Below are 21190 nucleotides of genomic sequence, written 5' to 3'. Positions count from 1 at the left end.
TCAAATTCAGGAATCCCAGTGAATCCAAGAATAACTAAAATGAAACCCACTCTCAGATACATCATCATGAAAGTGCAGAACACCAAAGAAGTGAAAAAAAGATTAAAAGTAGTCAAAGACTGATAACTACAAATGAATGATGGGTAATGACAGTAACTTTTCAACAGCACAATGAAAGTCAGAAGAAAGTTGGAATAATATTTTCTAAGGATGGAGAGAAAATAGCTGTAAACTTGGAATACTGAGGCAGGTTATTAATAGTCATCTCCAAATATCTGTTCTTTGCTTCTTCTTTTGTAATAAAATCCCTGATTTTTAACTGAGCACATGAATGCCTGGAATAAAATCTACTTTTCCCAGCTTTCCTTACAGTTAGCGCTATCAGAGAAGTAGTGAAATTGGTAATTTGTATTAAACTCTAACAAGTCAAAGGTTTTGCTTTATTGCTGCCAACTTCTGAGATAATAGAAAAAAATATGAAACAACTGTCTTGGACACTGGGCAACAAGCAGCCCAGGACACTGATCTCTGAGAGAAGAAAAATGAGTTGAAGCAATCATTATGATCACACAGGCTTTCTTCAATTTCTGGATCACTAAACAGGGAGGTGGTGATTCACCGATAGCCTGGCACATTTGGTGAGTTTATGCAGTAGGGATATAAGTTTGGGGAGGTCAAGGTGGCTAGAGTTTGCAAGGCAAAATACAAGAGAAGAGAAAGCTATGTAGGGAAGGAACTTAGAAATCTGCATGGCTTCCCCTCCAATCTTTGGCTGAGTAGTAATCTGTGCATGTGTTGCAGCCATCAAAATGCACCTCCCAGAGCTCCAACTGCAGGGAGTGTAATTTAACTTAAACCAAAAGAATTAGAAAAATTATCTAGGGGCTTCTCTGGTGGTGCAGTGGTTAAGAATCACCTGCCAGGGGCTTCCCTGGTGGCGCAGTGGTTGAGAGTCTGCCTGCTAATGCAGGGGACACGGGTTCGAGCCCTGGTCTGGGAGGATCCCACATGCCGCAGAGCAGCTAGGCCCGTGAGCCACAACTACTGAGCCTGTGTGTCTGGAGCCTGTGCTCTGCAACAAGAGAGGCCGCGACAGTGAGAGGCCTGCGCACCGCGATGAAGAGTGGCTCCCGCTCACCACAACTAGAGAAAGCCCTCACACAGAAACAAAGACCCAACACAGCCAAAAATAAATTAATTAATTAAAAAACTCCTACTCCCAACATCTTCTAAAAAAAAAGAATCACCTGCCAATGCAGGGGACACAGGTTCAAGCCCTGGTCCAGGAAGATCCCACATGCTGCAGAGCAACTAAGCCTGTGCACCACAACTCTGAGCCCGCGTGCCTAGAGCCCATGCTCCACAACAAGAGAAGCCACCACAATGAGAAGCTTGAGCACCGCAACAAAGAGTAGCCCCCGCTCGCTGCAACTAGAGAAAGCCTGTGTGCAGCAACAAAGACCCAATGCAGCCAAAAATAAATAAAACAAATAAATTTTGTTTTGTTTTGTTTTGCGGTATGCGGGCCTCTCACTGTTGTGGCCTCTCCCGTTGCGGAGCACAGGCTCTGGACGCACAGGCTCAGCGGCCATGGCTCACGGGCCTAGCCGCTCCGCGGCACGTGGGATCTTCCCAGACCAGGACACGAACCCGTGTCCCCTGCATCAGCAGGCGGACTCTCAACCACTGCGCCACCAGGGAAGCCCCCAACAAATAAATTTTTTAAACAAAGGACTTGATCTTTTAAAAAGAAGAAAAGATACAAGAAAAATTAGCTAGCTTACCGGGAGGATTCAGGAATATATCCCTGGAATTAGATTTTTGGGTGTTTGATCAAGGTGACTGGACTATAAGCCTAGATAAGCAAGAATTCATTGACTTGAGGGAACCTTCTCAGGACACGAGATTTAACACCCTAGCAAGGACCTTAGGGGTTATAGAAAATACACTGCTGTGCTTGCTCTTAAGCCTGGGGAAAACTGTGGCCAACACTCACGGAAGTAGAAATGTCTGAATTGCCCTTACAGTGACAAAGGAAGAAATAAATAGACTGAGGGAAGTGGGCATGCTACAATAAATGTATTATATAAGACCAGAAGACAACCAGAGAATAATGTTCCATGGGAGGACCCAGGGGACCCGTCATTCACCAAGTCCATTAAGAATACCCTGGTGATAAATCAACTATACTTCAATTTAAAAAAAAAAAAGAATACCCTAGTGAAAGGAAGTGCAAGACTTATATACTGAAACCTACAGCAAAGAGACTAATGCTGAGCCCCTGGCATGGCATTATTTTTTGAGGAGACTAACTGGCTGCTTGGTGGCAAGTCAAATATATCAGGCTCTTTCCATCCTTGAAGAGCTAGGGTTTCATCCTCCCTGAGATAGGTACCCATTCTGAATATGGCTATGCTTTCCTGCCTGCAGATTCTTAGTAGCCTGGAACTTACAGAAAACCTGATCCACAAGCATGGAAATACACACAGCGTAGCATCCAACCACTTCACATTGAAGGAGGTGTGGGTGTGGTCCCATAACCATCATAGAACACTGGATGCTTTATAAGGTGCAGCTGAAGTGACACCTCAGAGGCAATCTTATAAAAGGATGATATGCCACTCTTCAGGATGCAGAACATGTGTTAAATCAGAGGAATTTTATAGAGTGCTGTATCCCTAGTAGGAATAATAGGGTGCTAGATCCCCATGGATTTGGGGACCAAGGCATGGAAGGAGGATTAGTTCCATTTAACATCACTCCTAATGACCTACTTTGGGATTTTGTACTTTCCATCCCTGGCAACCCAGGGCTTTGGCAGAATTGGAGTTCCTGGTCTCCAGAAGGGGCGCACTCTTGCTAGGGGCCACAGCAAGAGTCCCATTGAACTAAAAATTTGAGTTGTCACCATGGAATTCTGGATTCCTTGTGCCCATGGCAAGCAAGGAGAGAAGCAAGCAAGCAAGAAGAGGAGTCACCATACGGGTAGGGGTAATTGGCCCTGAGCAGCAGGAGGTAGGATTACTGCTACACGAAGGGGGCAAGGTGGGATATGTGTTAAACCCAAGATATCCATTTGAGTACCCCGTGTTACTCCCTCATACTACTGTAACTGTGAATGGACTCATGTAGCAACTTCTGACTGAGGACGGTATGATCACCAAGGGTTCAGACTGCCCAGGAATGTAGGTTTGGGTCACGCTACCAGGTAAGCCACCAAGACCTGCTAAAATGATGACTTGTAGGTGAGGAAAATGCAAAATGAATCGTGGAGGAGGATAAGTACCAGTTGCAGCCCTGAGATCAACTGCAGTGATGAGGGCTGTAATTTGTCTCATTGTTCTCCATCCTCTGAATTTCCTTTCAAGAAGGGTAACAGGAATCATGGAGGAACCTCTCTCCAAATTGTGAGAAGGAGATGTATGTGGTGCAATGGGTGAATCTCTGGTGGCCACAAAAATGTACCTCTTAGATCTCTGACTGTGGAGAGCATAAGTGAGCCCCAGCTGCTGCACTCTGAAATCTGGCACCGCATTTGCACTAAAGCTACACTTCCCACATGTTAATCCCAGTTAATGACTGAGCTCATCAGGGATATAAGGCAGGCCTGTTCCTGAGAAATGCAGTTTTCCTGATGGGAGACTAAAGCTTGAGGATTCCACATCAGCTTCCCAAACTTCCTTGGAGCTACAGTGCAGTGTAAATGTTTTCCACTCAGTCTTACTTTCATTCCTCTCCCCTTCACAAGGGTTAGACCTGCATTGCAATCTTATGACTCTGTTAGCTACCCCTGGCTCCCTTCCCATTTTTCCTTATAGGTGTTTACTTCCATAAATCTCTTTCATGTCAAATCCTCTTCTTGGCATCTGCTTCTTGGAGTAACCAGACTGACAAAGCATGCATAGAGGAAATTTATGAGGCCAGTCAAAGAATATCTGCCAGGGAGCTATAAGCTGAATACTTAGAGATCACACCGAGCTGGGAGAAACTCAAGTTTCTGACAGCCAGTGTGGAACGATGTTGTTGAATAGCTGCATATTCAGTAGAGATCCTAGAAGAATCATACGTTAGCAGGTCATAGAATAAAGGTCAATTTAGATCTTCTCTTAAAAACAAGCTCTAACAGACGAGGCTGATCTGAAAGTAACTCGAATGACTGTCAAAACAAATTTCAACCTCTCCGAAGGAAAAAAAAAAACTAATACTCAACCATGTAATGATCATAACACCTCCCATTCAAACTAAAATTACTAGACTTGAAAACTCAAAAAAGTGACCCATAATGAAAATTAAAAATCAGTCAATAGAAAGAGATAAAGTAATGATGATGGGGGACTTCCCTGGTGGTGCAGTGGTTAAGACTCCGTGCTTCCACCGCAGGGGGCACAGGTTCAGTCCCTGGTTGGGAAACTAAGAACCTGCATGCCATGTGGTGAGGCCAGGAAAAAAAAAAAAAGCTGATGGATTAGCAGACAAGGACTTGAGAACAGCTATTATAAAATGCTCAAATATTTAGAGGAAAACAGAAACATATTGAAGAAAGAAGTAGAATATTTTAAAAGATCCAAATGGAACTTCTAGAGCTAAAAAATACATTATATGAAGTGAAATGAAAATTCACTGAATTGAGTCCAAAGCAAATTAGATACTGTAAAAGAAAATATCAGTGTCTTTAAGACATAGCAATAGAAACCATCCAAATTGAAGCATAGAGGAAGATGGAAATAAAATGAAACAAAACTGAAATAAAAGCAAAATGACTCTGGTACAATATTAATCATTGTAACATACATGTAATTGTGTTCCTAGAAAAATAGAGGAAAGGGCAGAAAAAATATTTGAAGAAGAATAACCGAAATGTTTTCAAATGCATTGAAAACTATAAGTCCTCAGATCCAGGGAGGTAAATAAATCCCAAGCAGGATAAACACAAAATTTCAGCAAGGCACATAGTAATCAAATTGCTAAAACTCAGGGTGTATTAAACACAGGTTTTATTATTATTCTGGTATGGTGAGGCCAACGGATCAGGAGAAAACTACCACTGAAAAGATTGTTGTTATACTCAACAGATCTCAAGAGAAGGAGGCACAACATGCCACAGAGGGCCACAAGGGGAAACATCAGCGTTGGTCAGGAGGCAGAGGGAATGAGGGGGAAACCTGGGAAAGAGCTTTTATTGTGGCTTCCACAGGGATGAATGTGCTAAGCAGGTAAGCAGTCTTAGGAATGGCTAGTTTGAATAATTTCAGCAGGCTCTGCGGGGTAGGGGCTGTCCTTAGTTGTCCTGTACCTGGCCCTGGGGTGATCAGGGCAGGGGAAGAGTGGCCTGGAGTGTAAGAGCCTGATAAAAAAGTTAGTTGGCGTATGGACACATATGGATTGACTGCATATGAAAGACATGTTTACAGGTGAGTTCTATTTCTAGGCATTGACTAGCCCTAGGAGGAGGCAGTCCCTCAAGGGTCAGCAAGACTTCAAGATGCCAAAGTATAGAAATACAGAAAATTAAAACATATGATCAATATGCAGGGATATGGAGAAAATGTAAAAGTGGAGGACATGCAGGCTTCAGTAGTTGTGGCACACAGGCTCAGTAGCTGTGGCTTGTGGGCTCTAAGCGCAGGCTCAGTAGTTGTGGCATACGGGCTTAGTTGTTCCACAGCATGTGGGATCTTCCCAGACCAGGGCTCGAACCCATGTCCCCTGCATTGGCAGATGGATTTTTAACCACTGCGCCACCAGGGAAGTCCTATTTTATTTATTTTTGCTGCTGCTGCTTGTGTCAATTTTGTAAGTTATGTTTTTCTAGGAGTTTGTCCATTTCATTTAAAATTTCAAATTTGTCAGCATAAAGCTGTTTATAATATCCCTTATAAAAGTCTGTAGGATTTGTAGTGAAGTCTCAGTTTTCGTTATCAATGTTGGTCATTTGTGGTTTCTCTCATTTTCTTCTTGATAAGTTTTGACAGCAATTTATCAGTTTCAGAGTCTTTTCAATGAAGTTGATCCACTCTATGTATGTTTGTTTTCTGTGTCTGCTTCTGTATTATTTTTTTCCTTCTCCTTTCTTCAAGTTAAATTTTATGTTCATTTTCTAATTTAAGTCATTGATTATCAGCCATTATTCTTTTCCTAATAAGCAATTTTAAAGTTATAAATTTACCTCCAAGCACAGCTTTAACTGTACTGAAAGTTTCTATATGTAGTATTTTCATTATTATTCAGTAAAAGATATTTTCTAATTTCCTTTGTGATATCTGCTTTGACCCATGAGCTATGTAGAAATGTACTTCTCGGTTTCCAAACATGTGAATATCTTTGAAGTTGGAATTTAGCTTAATTAGAGTGTGGTCAGAGAACACGCTGTATTATTTCGGCGCTTTGAAATGTATTTACTTGTTTTATACACCAGCATATAGTAAATTTGGGTGCACTGTTCTATAGATGTCAATTAGGTCAAGAGCGTTAATTATAGTGCTTAAATCTTTATACCATTTCTGCTTCTTTGGCATGTGCCTATTCTACCAGCTATTGAGGGGTGTGTGTTAAAATCTCTGACTATGATTGTGGATTTGTCTATTTGTTCTTTTTGATTCTATCAATTTTTTATTTATATACATTTAAGGCTATGTTTTTAGGTCCATAAAATTTAGATTTGTTATATTTTCCTGGTAAAGTGTACCATATTTCATTATGAAATATATCTTATCTCTAGTAATGCTTCTTGCCATAAAGTCTTCATCTGTTATCAGTACAGCTACACTAGCTTTTTTGTATGGTACATATTTTTATTTCCTTTTACTTTCAGTATTGCTATATATTTCATATAAATAGTTTTTTTTTAAGCAGCAGTTGGTGCTGGCCATTTAAAATTTTTTTCTTTTTTTTTTTTGTGGTAGGCGGCCCTCTCACTGTTGTGGCCTCTCCCGTTGCGGAGCACAGGCTCCGGATGCACAGGCTCAGCGGCCATGGCTCACGGGCCCAGCCGCTCCGCGGCATGTGGGATCTTCCCGGACCGGGGCACGAACCCGTGTCCCCTGCATCGGCAGGCGGACTCTCAACCACTGCGCCACCAGGGAAGCCCTGGAGTATCATTTTGATACATGCATAATGATCCCCCATGTACTCATCACCCAGATTTAACAGTTATCAACTCATGGCCAATTCTGTTTCATCTATTCCGCCACTTATTTCCTCCCCTCTTGTATTAATTTGGAGCAAATCCTAGACATCAGTATAATTCTTTCCTAAATATTTCAATGTGTATATCTAAAAGCTAAGTCCTCTTTTTATAAAGACATAATTACATCTTTACAACAGTTATTAAGTTTTTTTTTATATATAAATTTATTTTATTTTTGACTGTGTTGGGTCTTCATTGCTGCGTGGGCTTTCTCTAGTTGTGGTGAGCAGGGGCAACTCTTCATTGTGGTGCACGGGCTTCTCATTGCAGTGGCTTCTCTTGTTACGGAGCATGGGCTATAGGCACACGGGCTTCAGTAGTTGTGGCTCGTGGGCTCTAGAGCGCAGGCTCAGTAGTTGTGGCTCACGGGCCTAGTTGCTCCACGGCATGTGGGATCTTCCCGGACTAGGGCTTGAATCCATGTCCCCTGCACTGGCAGGCGGACTGTTAACCACTGTGCCACCAGGGAAGCCCTATTAAGTTTCTTAATGTTATCAATATCCAATCAGTGTTCACATTCCATATTTCTCCTGATTTTACATTTTGTTTGAGTCAAGGCTCTCTTTTAATTTTTTTAACTGCTGATGGGCTACCCTGTGCAAGGGTAGCCCATCTTGAGTGAAGTTCTATTGAAAATATGTGGGGCTGAAGATCTCACTCTGAGTGAAGGGCAGCTCACTCACTCCATTGATGGGCTCAGAATCTAGACTTCTTCAGGTGGCTTGTGGAAACCAGCAGCCATTTCCACAGATGCCTGGTTTGTTCATCACTGATAATCATTTAACTCTGTGATAATGTTGTTTTTTGTCCTTTTTATAGACCTTGGGTAAAGAACTCCTGTAACATATCTTTCTTCTTAGCACCCTATTAGATGGTTATGCAGTTACTCAATATTTACCATATCAAGGAAAGATATAAATAATACTTTTCTGTTTACTAATAATCCATGCTAAACAAATACTTCCATCATCCTGCCATCCTTGTTCTTCCTTGAAACTGAAGGAAGGGTTGTGGGATGAGATGAAAGAGTGAGGTGATGGCCAAATGAGATAATGTACCTGGAAGTAGATTGTAACCCATCAGGTGCTATCTGTGCACATGTTGTGGGTTTTTTTTGTTTGTTTTCTTTTAATTTTTATAAATTTATTTATTATTTTTATTTATCTATTTTTGGTTGTGTTGGGTCTTCGTTGCTGGGCGTGGGCTTTCTCTACTTGCGGCGAGCAGGGGCTACTCTTCGTTGCAGTGTGCGGGCTTCTCATTGCAGTGGCCTCTCTCGTTGCGGAGCACGGGCTCTAGGCACGTGGGCTTCAGTAGTTGCAGCACGTGGGCTCAGTAGTTGTGGCGCGCGGGCTCAGTTGCTCTGCGGCATATGGGATCTTCCCGGACCAGGGATCGAACCCCCATCCGCTGCATTGGCAGACAGATTCCCAACCACTGTGCCACCAGGGAAGCCCCACAGGTTGTTTTAACAGAACAAGCAGCCTCCTCTCTCAAACATTTTACTTTCGTACTCACTGTAATCCCAGCTTCTCCTTAGTTCACCTGTCTTATATTCAGGCTCTCATCCATCATTTGGGCTACTGCAGTCTAGTATCCTCTGCCAGGTCCATGGTGCAGTCTTGAAAGTGCTGCTCTCATTGTTGGCATAGTGGTGCTTATGTGACAATTTGAATATTTTACTTTATTTTTGGGTAAAAATGAAAATTATTTGCAGTGGAAAAATGAGATTGCTGATGCTAGTGATTAGAAGCCTCACTCCTCACACACACACAAAAAAGAAGCCTCACTCTCATGAATGTGATCGCATTAAGACAAAGATGAGCTCCTTAGGGGTGCTAAGAGGGTGCTAATTAATCTTAAGCCTCATCTGGACTCTTACATGCCAGATGTCACATGTCAGATGACGTATTCAGTTGTGAAGGAAAGGAAAAAAAGAAAGTATCTGTAAGTGCTGGAAATATATTGTTTGACACTGTGATTGAAATGTGAGACATAATTGGGGATTTTATAATGTTTTTAGCTTTCTGGGAATGAACTGTCCTTAAAACATTTAAACAAAATGTATGTTTGACCATACACCTGACTTTTGAATATGTTTTCAGAAACACGAAACTGCCTGTAGTTGAATAGGCTTCCTTTCCCACAGTTACCCACAGAGCTAGAACTCTGGAGATAGAGGGAGAAAACCAGCCTAGCTCTGCTCCTGGTCGTAGGACTCAGGCAGTCTAGGAAAAGGGGGAGGTGAGCTCTGCCTGGGACAAGAAGACACTCCTCTTTTTCTGGCAGTCCAGAGCAATTACTTCATGAGATGCCATCGTGATGACATGTGCCCAGTTTAATGCCCCCAATATGCTGTCGAACTGCATTGTTTCCTGCTATAGTAGGCGCTGTAGGAGTCATCTTCTGGTATTTGGGTGAGGCAGGGACCTGAGTGAGTCTCACTTCAAGTCATGTTGACACTGAGAACCTGGCACTGACATAAAGCATCATTTAGTACAAGGCAGAGGACCCTTTCTGCAGCTAAAACTCAATGGTAATCACTGACCTCATGGTCTTGACAATCTATAGGGTTAGAGGATGCAGCATGGATATGCAGCCTTCACCATCTGTTCTGCTCTCGAATTACAAACACACCACGAATACACATCACAACTGCATCATCAGGAAAAGGAGGCTAAAAGTGCTTCTAGCCCTGTACCATATTTTAGGTCCAACACTTTGTGCATTTATTTTGGAAAAAGCTTTGGGGGCAGAGGAAGTCATAGTTTGATCATATCGTTTGAATCTGACAACATCACTGATAGAACTTTTCCCTTGATATTCCCCTAAACTCAGCTGTGTTCAATTGTATTTCACTGTATTTGCTCTCAAGAGGTAAATTCTGCTTGGTAGTAGGGGAAATGGTCATGGTCCTTGGGTTAAAATCTAGCTTATACTTTGAGATTATTCTGTACAAGAGGACCTCAGGGAAACAGAGTATCACAGTAATGATAATGAGCCACAGCTTTATTCAACAATCATTGTATTTGAGTGAATTGTATTGAGTTACCAATGTCTGTTTACTAACTAGATTGTGAACAGTTGTATGGGAAAGAACGAAGTTTTCTTCATCCTTTCTTCCGTATGGCACTTAGTACATGGCAGGGATTCAGTAAAGTAAAGCAGAGAAGATATGTATCTAAATAATAATAATTATGTAAGGCAGAAAGTAGTTAGTGTGGAGAAAGAGGTATGAATGATCTATGGGATCCTAGAAGGAGAGATGAGACTGGGGGAATTAAAAATGCTTCAAGGGGTAGTGTTTCTTGACAGGTAGATGGACCTTAATAGACTGAAATAAGGGCTATCATATATTGGATGTTTATTATGTGCTGGGCACTGTGCTAAGCATTTTGCTTGCATAATCCAACAGAATCCTCCAAGCAACTCTATGAGAAAAGCACTATCATTATCCCCATTTTAGAGATGAAGAAATTGTGGCTCAGGCAGATTAAGTGATTTTATCAAAGTCACACAGCTGGAAGGTGACAGAGTCAGGATTGGATCTAGTCTGACATGATAGGTATGCTCTTAAACACTGGGCTATACTGTTCTTTTTTTTTTAATTAAAAAAAATTTTTAATTATTTATTTTTGGCTGCGACTGTTCCTTTTCCTAGGAAGTGAAATAAGTCTTTTAGGGTTTGGAAAAACATGGACCATGTTCTAAAAATATTTACTAGTTGATGTGGCTGGAGAATAGAATATGTGGAGATTGGAGAACAGTGGGAGATAAGGTTGTTCCAATAAGTCAGGGACACATCTCAGAGAACTTGGAATGCTATCCTAAGGAATCAGGGATTTTTGGAAGGTGATGGAAGCATTAAATGCCTATTATTGAAGTGGCACGATTAGATATGTGCTTTAGGAAGGCAACTCGATGTGAAGGGGCAGGATGAGAAGCAGAAAAACCAGTTAGGTGGCTCTTGTAGTAGTGGTACAGGAGTGAAAAGGCGTGCAGAGCCCCAAGAATATGTGATTTCCTCTTGCAAGCCTAGTTGAGATCGTTTCATTTTAAGAAAAACAAAAACATGTTTAAAAATCTAGACTCAAAAAGAACATAGGGACTTCCCTGGTGGCACAGCAGTTAGGACTCGTGCCCCCAATGCAGGGGGCCGGGGTTCGATCCCTGGTCAGGCAACTAGATCCCACACGCATGCCGCAACCAAGAGTTCGCCTGCCACAACTAAGGAGCCCATGTGCTGCAACTAAAGGAGCCCATGAGCCACAACTAAGGAGCACGCCTGCTGTAACTAAGACCCAGCACAACCAAATAAATAAATATTAAAAAAAAATAATAATTTAAAAAGCCCTTAAAAAAGAACATAATTTAGGAAATAATTTTTAGCTTTACAAAATGTGTTCCCTTTGAGAGCTTTTAAAATAGGATTTGGTTTACAGAATTTTTTGCATATCTTGGGGAACTATGTAAACCAACCTGTATTTTTTTTTGAATTTCTGAATTTTATTTATTTTTTATATAGCAGTTTCTTATTAGTTATCTATTTTATACATATTAGTGTATACATGTCAATCCCAATCTCCCAGTTCATCACACCACCACCAACCACCCTGCGACTTTCCCCCCTCGGTGTCCATACATTTGTTTTATACCTCTGTGTCTCTATTTCTGCCCTGCAAACTGGTTCATCTGTACCATTTTTCTAGATTCCACATATATGTGTTAATATATGATACTTTTTTTAATTTATTTTTTATACAGCAAGTCCTTTTTAGTTATCCATTTTATACATATTATTATACTACATTTGTTTTTCTCTTTCTGACTTACCTCACTCTGTATGACAGTCTCTAGATCCATCCACGTCTCTACAAATGACCCAGTTTCGTTCCCTTTTATGGCTCAGTAATATTCCATTATATATATGTACCACATCTTCTTTATCCATTTGTCTGTTGATGGGCATTTAGGTTGCTTCCATGACCTGGCTATTGTAAATAGTGCTGCAATGAACATTGGGGTGCATGTGTTTTTTTGAATTATGGTTTTCTCTGGGTATATGCCCAGTAGTGGGATTGCTGGGTCATATGGTAATTCTATTTTTAGTTTTTTAAGGAACCTCCATACTGATCTCCATAGTGGCGGTATCAATTTACATTCCCACAAAGAGTGCAAGAGGGTTCCCTTTTCTCCACACCCTCTCGAGTATTTCTTGTTTGTAGATTTCCTGATGATGCCCGTTCTAACTGGTGTGAGGTGATACCTCACTGTAGTTTTGATTTGCATTTCTCTAATAGTGACGTTGAATAGCTTTTCATGTGCTTCTTGGCCATCTGTATATCTTCTTTGGAGAAATGTCTATTTAGGTCTTCTGCCCATTTTTTGATTGGGTTGTTTGTTTTTTTTAATATTGAGCTGCATGAGCTGTTTATATATTTTGGAGACTAATCCTTTGTCCATTGATTCATTTGCAAATATTTTCTCCCATTCTGAGGGTTGTCTTTTCGTCTTGTTTGTAGTTTCCTTTGCTTTGCAAAAGCTTTTAAGTTTCATTAGATCCCATTTGTTTATTTTTGTTTTTATTTCCATTACTCTAGGAGGTGGATCAAAAAAGATCTTGCTGTGATTTATGTCAAAGAGTGTTCTTCCTATGTTTTCCTCTAAGAGTTTTATAGTGTCTGGTGTTACGTTTAGGTCTTTAATCCATTTTGAGTTTATTTTTGTGTATGGTGTTAGGGAGTGTTCTTATATCAATCTTTTACATGTAGCGGTCCAGTTTTCCCAGCACCACTTATTGAAGAGACCATCTTTTCTCCATTGTATATCCTTGCCTCCTTTGTCATAGATTAGTTGACCATAGGTGCATGGGTTTATTTCTGGGCTTTCTATCCTATTCCATTGATCTATATTTCTGTTTTTGTGCCAGTACCATATTGTCTTGATTACTGTAGCTTTGTTGTATAGTCTGAAGTCAGGGAGTCTGATTCCTCCAGCTCTGTTTTTTTCCCTCAAGATTGCTTTGGCTATTTGGGGTCTTTTGTGTCTGCTTACAAATTTTAAGAATTTTTGTTCTAGTTCTGTAAAAAATGTCACTGGTAATTTGATAGGGATTGCACTGAATCTGTAGATTGCTTTGGGTAGTATAGTTATTATCACAATGTTGATTCTTCCAATCCAAGAACATGGTATATCTCTCCATCTGTTTGTGTCATCTTTGATTTCTTTCATCAGTGTCTTATAGTTTTCTGAGTACAGGTCTTTTACCTCCTTAAGTAGGTTTATTCTCAGGTATTTTATTCTTTTTATTGCAGTGATGGATGGGATTGTTTCCTTAATTTCTCTTTCTGATCCTTTGTTGTTAGTGTATAGGAATGCAAGGGATTTCTGTGCATTAATTTTGTATTCTGCAACTTTACCAAATTCACTGATCAGCTCTAGTAGTTTTCTGGTGGCATCTTTAGGGTTCTCTATGTATAGTATCATGTCATCTGCAAACAGTGACAGTTTTACTTCTTCTTTTCCAATTTGTATTCCTTTTATTTCTTTTCCTTCTCTGATTGCCGTGGCTGGGACTTGCAAAACTATGTTGAATGATAGTGGCGAGAGTGGACATCCTTGTCTTGTTCCTGATCTTAGAGGAAATGCTTTCCTGATCTTAGAGGAAATGTTTGCTATGGGTTTGTCATATATGGCCTTTATTATGTTGAGGTAGGTTCCCTCTTTGCCCACTTTCTAGAGAGTTTTTATCATAAATGGGTGTTGAATTTTGTCAAAAGCTTTTTCCACATCTATTGAGATGATCATATGGTTTTTATTCTTCAGTTTGTTAATATGGTGTATCACATTGATTGATTTGCATATATTGAAGAATCCCTGCATCCCTGGGATAAATCCCACTTGATCATGTTGTTTGGTCCTTTTAATGTATTGTTGGATTCTGTTTGCTATTATTTTGTTGAGGATTTTTGCATCTATATTCATCAGTGATATCTGTCTGTAATTTTCTTTTTTTGTAGTGTCTTTGTCTAGTTTTGGTATTAGGGTGATGCTGGCCTCATAATTGAGTTTGGGAGTGTTCCTTCCTCTGCAATTTTTTGGAAGGGTTTGAGAAGGATGGGTGTTAGCTCTTCTCTAAATGTTTGATAGAATTCACCTGTGAAGCCATCTGGTCCTGGACTTTTGTTTGTTGGAAGATTTTAATCACAGTTTCAATTTCATTACTTGTGATTGGTCTGTTCATATTCTCTATTTCTTCCTGGTTCAGTCTTGGAAGGTTACACCTTTCTAAGAATTTGTCCATTTCTTCCAGGTTATCCATTTCATTGGCATAGTGTTGCTTGTAGTAGTCTCTTAGGATGCTTTGTATTTCTGCGGTGTCTGTTGTAACTTCTCCTTTTTCACTTATAATTTTATTGATTTGAGTCCTCTCCCTTTTTTTCTTGTTGATTCTGGCTAAAGGTTTATCAATTTTGTTTATCTTCTCAAAGAACCAGCTTTTAGTTTTATTGATTTTGCTATTGTTTTCTTTGTTTCTATTTCATTTATTTCTGCTCTGATCTTTATGAGTTCTTTCCTTCTACTAACTTTCGGTTTTGTTTGCTCTTCTTTATCTAGTTCCTTTAGGCGTAAAGTTAGATTGTTTATTTGAGAATTTTCTTGTTTCTTTCTCTTTTTTTAACATCTTTATTGGAGTATAATTGCTTTACAATGGTGTGTTAGTTTCCGCTTTATAACAAAGTGAATCAGCTATACATATACATATATCCCCATATCTCCTCCCTCTTGCGTCTCCCTCCCATCCTCCCTATCCCACCCATCTAGGTGGTCTCAGAGCACCGGGTTGATCTCCCTGTGCTGTGTGGCTGCTCCCCACTAGCTATCTATTTTACATTTGGTAGTGTATATATGTCCATGGCACTCTCTCACTTCGTCCCAACTTACCCTTCCCCCTCCCCATGTACTCAAGCCCATTCTCTACGTCTGTGTCTTTATTCCTGTCCTGCCCCTAGGTTCTTCAGAACCTTTTTTTTTTTTTAGATTCCGTATCTATATGTTGTAGCATACAATATTTGTTTTTCTCTTTCTGACTTAACTTCACTCTGTATGACAGACTCTAGGTCCATCCACCTCACTACAAATAACTCAATTTCGTTTCCTTTTATGGCTGAGTAATATTCCATTGTATATATTTGCCACATCTTCTTTATCCATTCTTCTGTTGATGGACACTTAGGTTACTTTCATTTCCTGGCTATTGTAAATAGAGCTGCAATGAACATTGTGCTACATGACTCTTTTTGAATTATGGTTTTCTCAGGGTATATGCCCAGTAGTGGGATTGCTGGGTCGTATGGTAGTTCTATTTTTAGTTTTTTAAGGAACCTCCATACTGTTCTCCACAGTGGCTGTATCAATTTACATTCCCACGAACAGTGCAAGAGGGTTCACTTTTCTCCACACCCTCTCCAGCATTTACTGTTTGTAGATTTTTTTGATGATGGCCATTCTGACTGGTGTGAGGTGATACCTCACTGTAGTTTTGATTTGCATTTCTCTAATGATTAGTGATGTTGAGCATCCTTTCATGTGTTTGTTGGCAAACTGTATATTTTCTTTGGAGAAATGTCTATTTAGGTCTTCTGCCCATTTTTGGATTGGGTGGTTTGTTTTTTTGATATTGAGCTGCATGAGAGCTGCTTGTAAATTTTGGAGATTAATCCTTTGTCTGTTGCTTCATCCATTCTGAGGGTTGTCTTTTCGTCTTGTTTATGTTTTCCTTTGCTGTGCAAAAGCTTTGAAGTTTTATTAGGTCCCATTTGTTTATTTTTGTTTTTATTTCCATTTCTCTAGGAGGTGGGTCAAAAAGGATCTTGCTGTGATTTATGTCATAGAGTGTTCTGCCTATGTTTTCCTCTAAGAGTTTGATAGTGTCTGGCCTTACATTTAGGTCTTTAATCCATTTTGAGCTTATTTTTGTGTATGGTGTTAGGGAGTGTTCTAATCTCATACTTTTACATGTACCTGTCCAGTTTGCCCAGCACCACTTATTGAAGAGGCTGTCTTTCTCCACTGTATATTCTTGTCTGCTTTATCAAAGATAAGGTGACCATATGTGCATGGGTTTATCTCTGGGCTTTCTATCCTGTTCCATTGATCTATATTTCTGCTTTTGTGCCAATACCATAGTGTCTTGATTACTGTAGCTTTGTAATATAGTCTGAAGTCAGGGAGCCTGCTCCTCCAGCTCTGTTTTTCTTTCTCAAGATTGCTTTGGCTATTCGGGGTTTTTTGTGTTTCCATACAAATTGTGAAATTTTTTGTTCTAGTTCTTTGAAAAATGCCATTGGTAGTTTGATAAGGATTGCACTGAATCTGTAGATTGCTTTAGGTAGCATAGTCATTTTCACAATATTTATTCTTCCAATCCAAGAACATGGTATATCTCTCCATCTGTTGGTATCACCTTTTATTTCTTTCATCACTGTCTTATAGTTTTCTGCATACAGGTCTTTTGTCTCCTTAGGTAGGTTTATTCCTAGGTATTTTATTCTTTTTGTTGCAATGGTAAATGGGAGTGTTTCCTTAATTTCTCTTTCAGATATTTCATCATTATTGTATAGGAATGCAAGAGATTTCTGTGCATTAATTTTGTATTCTGCAACTTTACCAAATTGATTGAATAGCTCAAGTTGTCTTCTGGTCGAGTCTTTAGGATTCTCTATGTAAAGTATCATGTCATCTGCAAACAGTGACAGCTTTACTTCTTCTTTTCTGATTTGTATTCCTTTCATTTCTTTTTCTTCTCTGATTGCTGTGGGTAAAACTTCCAAAAGTATGTTGAATAATAGTGGTGACAGTGGACAACCTTGTCTTGTTCCTGATCTTAGAGGAAATGGTTTCAGTTTTTCACCATTGAGAACGATACTGGCTGTGGTTTTGTCATATATGGCCTTTATTATGTTGAGGTAAATTCCCTCTATGCCTACTTTCTGGAGGGTTTTTATCATAAATGGGTGTTGAATTTTGTCAAAAGCTTTTTCTGCATCTGTTGAGATGATCATATGGTTTTTCTCCTTCAGTTTGTTAATATGGTGTCTCACATTGATTGATTTGTGTATATTGAAGAATCCTTGCATTCCTGGGATAAACCCCACTTCATCATGGTGTATGATCCTTTTAATGTGCTGTTGGAGTCTGTTTGCTAGTATTTGGTTGAGGATTTTTCCCTCTGTGTTCATCAGTGATATTGGCCTGTAGTGTTCTCTCTTTGTGACATCTTTGTCTGGGTTTTGTATCAGGGTGATGTTAGCCTTGTAGAATGAGTTTGGGAGTGTTCCTCCCTCTGCTATATTTTGGAAGAGTTTGAGAAGGATAGGTGTTAGCTCTTCTCTAAATGTTTGATAGAATTCACCTGTGAAGCCATCTGGTCCTGGGCTTTTGTTTGTTTCGAAGATTTTTAATCACAGTATGAATTTCAGTGCTTGTGATTGGTCTGTTTATATTTTCTATTTCTTCCTGGTTCAGTCTCTGAAGTTTGTGCTTTTCTAAGAATTTGTCCATTTCTTCCACGTTGTCTATTTTATTGGCATATAGTTGCTTGTAGTAATCTCTAATGAGATTTTATTTTATTTTTATTTCTGCAGTGTCAGTTGTTACTCCTCCTTTTTCATTTCTAATTCTATTGATTTGAGTCTTCTCCCTGTTTTTCTGACGAGTCTGGCTAATGGTTTATCCATTTTGTTTATCTTCTCAATGAGCCAGCTTTTAGTTTTATTGATCTTTGCTATTTTTTCCTTCATTTCTTTTTCATTTATTTCTGATCTGATCTTTCTGATTTCTTTCCTTCTGCTAACTTTGGGGGGGTTTTGTTCTTTCTCTAATTGCTTTAGGTGTAAGTTTAGGTTGTTTATTTGAGATGTTTCTTGTTTCTTGAGGTAGGCTTGTATTGCTATAAACTTCCCTCTTAGAACTGCTTTTGCTGCATCCCATAGGTTTTGGATTGTTGTGTTTTCATTCTAATTTGTCTCTAGGTATTTACTGATTTCCTCTTTGATTCCTTCAGTGATCTCTTGGTTATTTAGTAACGTATTGTTTAGCCTCCATGTGTTTGTTGTTTTTACGTTTTTTTCCCTGTAATTGATTTCTAATCTCATACATAGTGTTGTGGTCAGAAAAGATGCTTGATATGATTTCAGTCTTCTTAATATACTGAGGCTTGATTTGTGACCCAAGATTTGATCTATCCTGGAGAATGTTCCATGTGCACTTGAGGAGACAGTGTAATCTTCTGTTTTTGGATGGAATGTCCTATAAATATCAATTAAATCTATCTGGTCTGTTATGTCATTTAAAGCTTGTGTTTCCTTATTAATTTTCTGTCTGGAGGATCTGTCCATTGGTGTAAGTGAGGTGTTAAAGTCCCCCACTATTATTGTGTTACTGTCGATTTCCTCTTGTACAGCTGTTAGCACTTGCCTTATGTATTGAGGTGCTCTTATGTTGGGTGCATATATATTTATAATTTTTATATCCTCTTCTTGGATTGATTCCTTGATCATCATGTAGTGTCCTTCCTTGTCTCTTGTAACATTCTTTATCTTAAAGTCTATTTTATCTGATATGAGTATTGCTACTCCAGCTTTCTTTTGATTTCCATTTGCATGGAATATCTTTCTCCATCCCCTCACTTTCAGTCTGTATGTGTCCCTAGGTCTGAAGTGGGTCTCTTGTAGACAGCATATATATGGGTCTTGTTTTTGTATCCATTCAGCGAGCCTGTGTCTTTTGGTTGGAGCATTTAATCCATTAACGTTTAAGTTAATTATCGATATGTATGTTCCTATTACCATTTTCTTAATTGTTATGGGTTTGTTTTTGTAGGTCCTTTTCTTCTCTTGCATTTCCCACTTAGAGAAGTTCCTTTAGCATTTGTTGTAGAGCTGCTTTGGTGGTGCTGAATTCTCTTAGCTTTTGCTTCTCTGTAAAGGTTTTGATTTCTCCGTCAAATCTGAATGAGATCCTTGCCAGGTAGAGTAATCTTCGTTGTAGGTTCTTCCTTTTCATCACTTAAAATATATTGTGCCACTCCCTTCTGGCCTGTAGAGTTTCTGCTGAGAAATCAGTTGTTAATCTTATGGGAGTTCCCTTATATGTTATTTGTTGTTTTTCCCTTGTTGCTTTCAATAATTTTTCTTTGTCTTTAATTTTTGTCAATTTGGTTACTATGTATCTCGGCGTTTATACTGTTGGGACTCTCTGTGCTTCCTGGACTTGGGTGGCTATTTCCTTTCCCATGTTAGGGAAGGTTTTGACTCTAATCTCTTCTAATATTTTCTTGGGTTCTCACTCTCTCTTCTCCTTCTGGGACCCCTATAATGTGAATGTTGTTACATTTAATGTCGTCCCAGAGGTCTATTAGGCTGTCTTCATTTCTTTTCATTCTTCTCTCTTTATTCTGTTGTGCAGCAGTGAATTCCACCATTCTGTCTTCCAGGTCACTTATCCGTTCTTCTGCATCAGTTATTCTGCTATTGATTCCTTCTAGTGTAGTTTTCATTTCAGTTATTGTATTGTTCATCTCTGTTTCTTTGTTCTTTAATTCTTCTAGGTGTTCTTTAATTCTTCTAGGGCTTTGCTAAACATTTCTTGCATCTTCTCGATCTTTGCCTCCATTCTTTTTCTGAGGTCCTGGATCATCTTCACTATCATTATTCTGAAGTCTTTTTCTTGAAAGTTGCCTATCTCCACTTCATTTAGTTGTTTTTCTGGGGTTCTATCTTGTTCCTTCATCTGGTACAAAGTCCTCTGCCTTTTCATTTTGTCTATCTTTCTGTGAATGTGTAAACCAACCTGTATTAATGTAACATTCTTAAAGGAACATTTGTGAATCAATCATTACAAAGGAATACAGGGAATATGTATATATCTCTTAAAACAAACCCCCGTTTTTTACAGGACTCTGCTTTCTCTTCTAACCCTTATGAATGCCACTAAATGTTATTATATCTCCAATAAATTCCTGAAATATTTCCAAAGAAATAGAAACCAGTAGAATTAGGCATTGGAAAACTCTCTGACTGTTGCTTCTGGGCTGTGCTCTGGATCTACAAGTAATTCTGTGGCTTAAGATGCTTGCTCACATTCCTGAGCTGTATGTGTAGTTCTGAGGCAATGTGTGACACAGTGACATGGGCTAATTACACAGTCTCCACTTGTCCAAAGGGAATCACGCATGAGAAGGCAGGCTCTCTCATCTTCCTTTCAGGAGGATTTCATCCCATGATTCCCCACCCAGAAGTGCAGAGTAAACAAATAACAACAATTAGGTTGACTGTGAGACCTCATAACCCACTTTCTGGGTCTTATCAGCAAAGCTAGAAGCATGTCCTATTTAACCACAGAGCCTGTGGCAATTACTATTTCACATCTCTATGGCTATGGGGATATTTCACCTCTTTCCACTGGTCAACATTTTTTACTTGCTCCCTAAAAGATAATCACCTGTATAGTATGGAATTATTAATTTCAAATGTGGGAACAATTATGTTAAAATGAGTTTTTGTCTTTTAGAGATACATAATGAATATTTATTGATGAAACTGTACGATGCCTAGAATTTGCTTCAAAATGGCACAGGATGGGGGAAGTCAGTGGGGTGGTGTAGATAAAATAATAATGGCCATGAGTTGATGATTGTCGAAGCTGGATACTGGGTGCATGGGGGATCATACTATTCACTATATGTTAGTGAATAATTATTAGCTTTATAAAAGGTCTACTTTTTATATGTTTTAAATTATACATAACTTTAAAATGAGCACTCTTTAGGTAGAGGGCAGAATTAGCAATGTTTAGATTTTGGGTTGAGTATTGTAGTGAAAAAGGAGAAATGCTGATGAATTGGTTCTAGAAAAATGTGCAAGTCCAGTAATTTCTCTTTGTAATGCATTATACACTATTCTGTCCATCACCTGCCTCCAAGGCTACACTAACTCTGTAGAG

At 39.3% G+C, this 21190-nt stretch overlaps 1 protein-coding gene across 2 annotated transcripts in view; it reads left to right on the top strand.

Moving 5' to 3' along the window:
• Positions 1-21190, top strand: part of CDKL3 (cyclin dependent kinase like 3) — a 95264-nt gene that overhangs the window by 58857 nt on the left and 15217 nt on the right. Inside the window, exon 12 of one of the 2 annotated variants that reach the window (XM_089908453.1) lies at positions 6903-18904. The exons of the other annotated variant lie outside the window; for it this stretch is intronic. The gene's annotated coding sequence lies outside the window, so the exon portion shown is untranslated. Of the gene's footprint in view, positions 1-6902; positions 18905-21190 lie in introns of those variants that run through there. 2 annotated transcript variants of the gene reach the window in all.

This window comes from Delphinapterus leucas, chromosome 3 (genome assembly GCF_059928025.1).
Source record: "Delphinapterus leucas isolate spDelLeu-1000000601 "Yukka" chromosome 3, BTC_Dleu_Yukka2, whole genome shotgun sequence".
In the NCBI taxonomy this organism is placed as follows: domain Eukaryota; kingdom Metazoa; phylum Chordata; class Mammalia; order Artiodactyla; family Monodontidae; genus Delphinapterus; species Delphinapterus leucas.
This window is presented reverse-complemented; position numbering and strand designations above follow the sequence as displayed.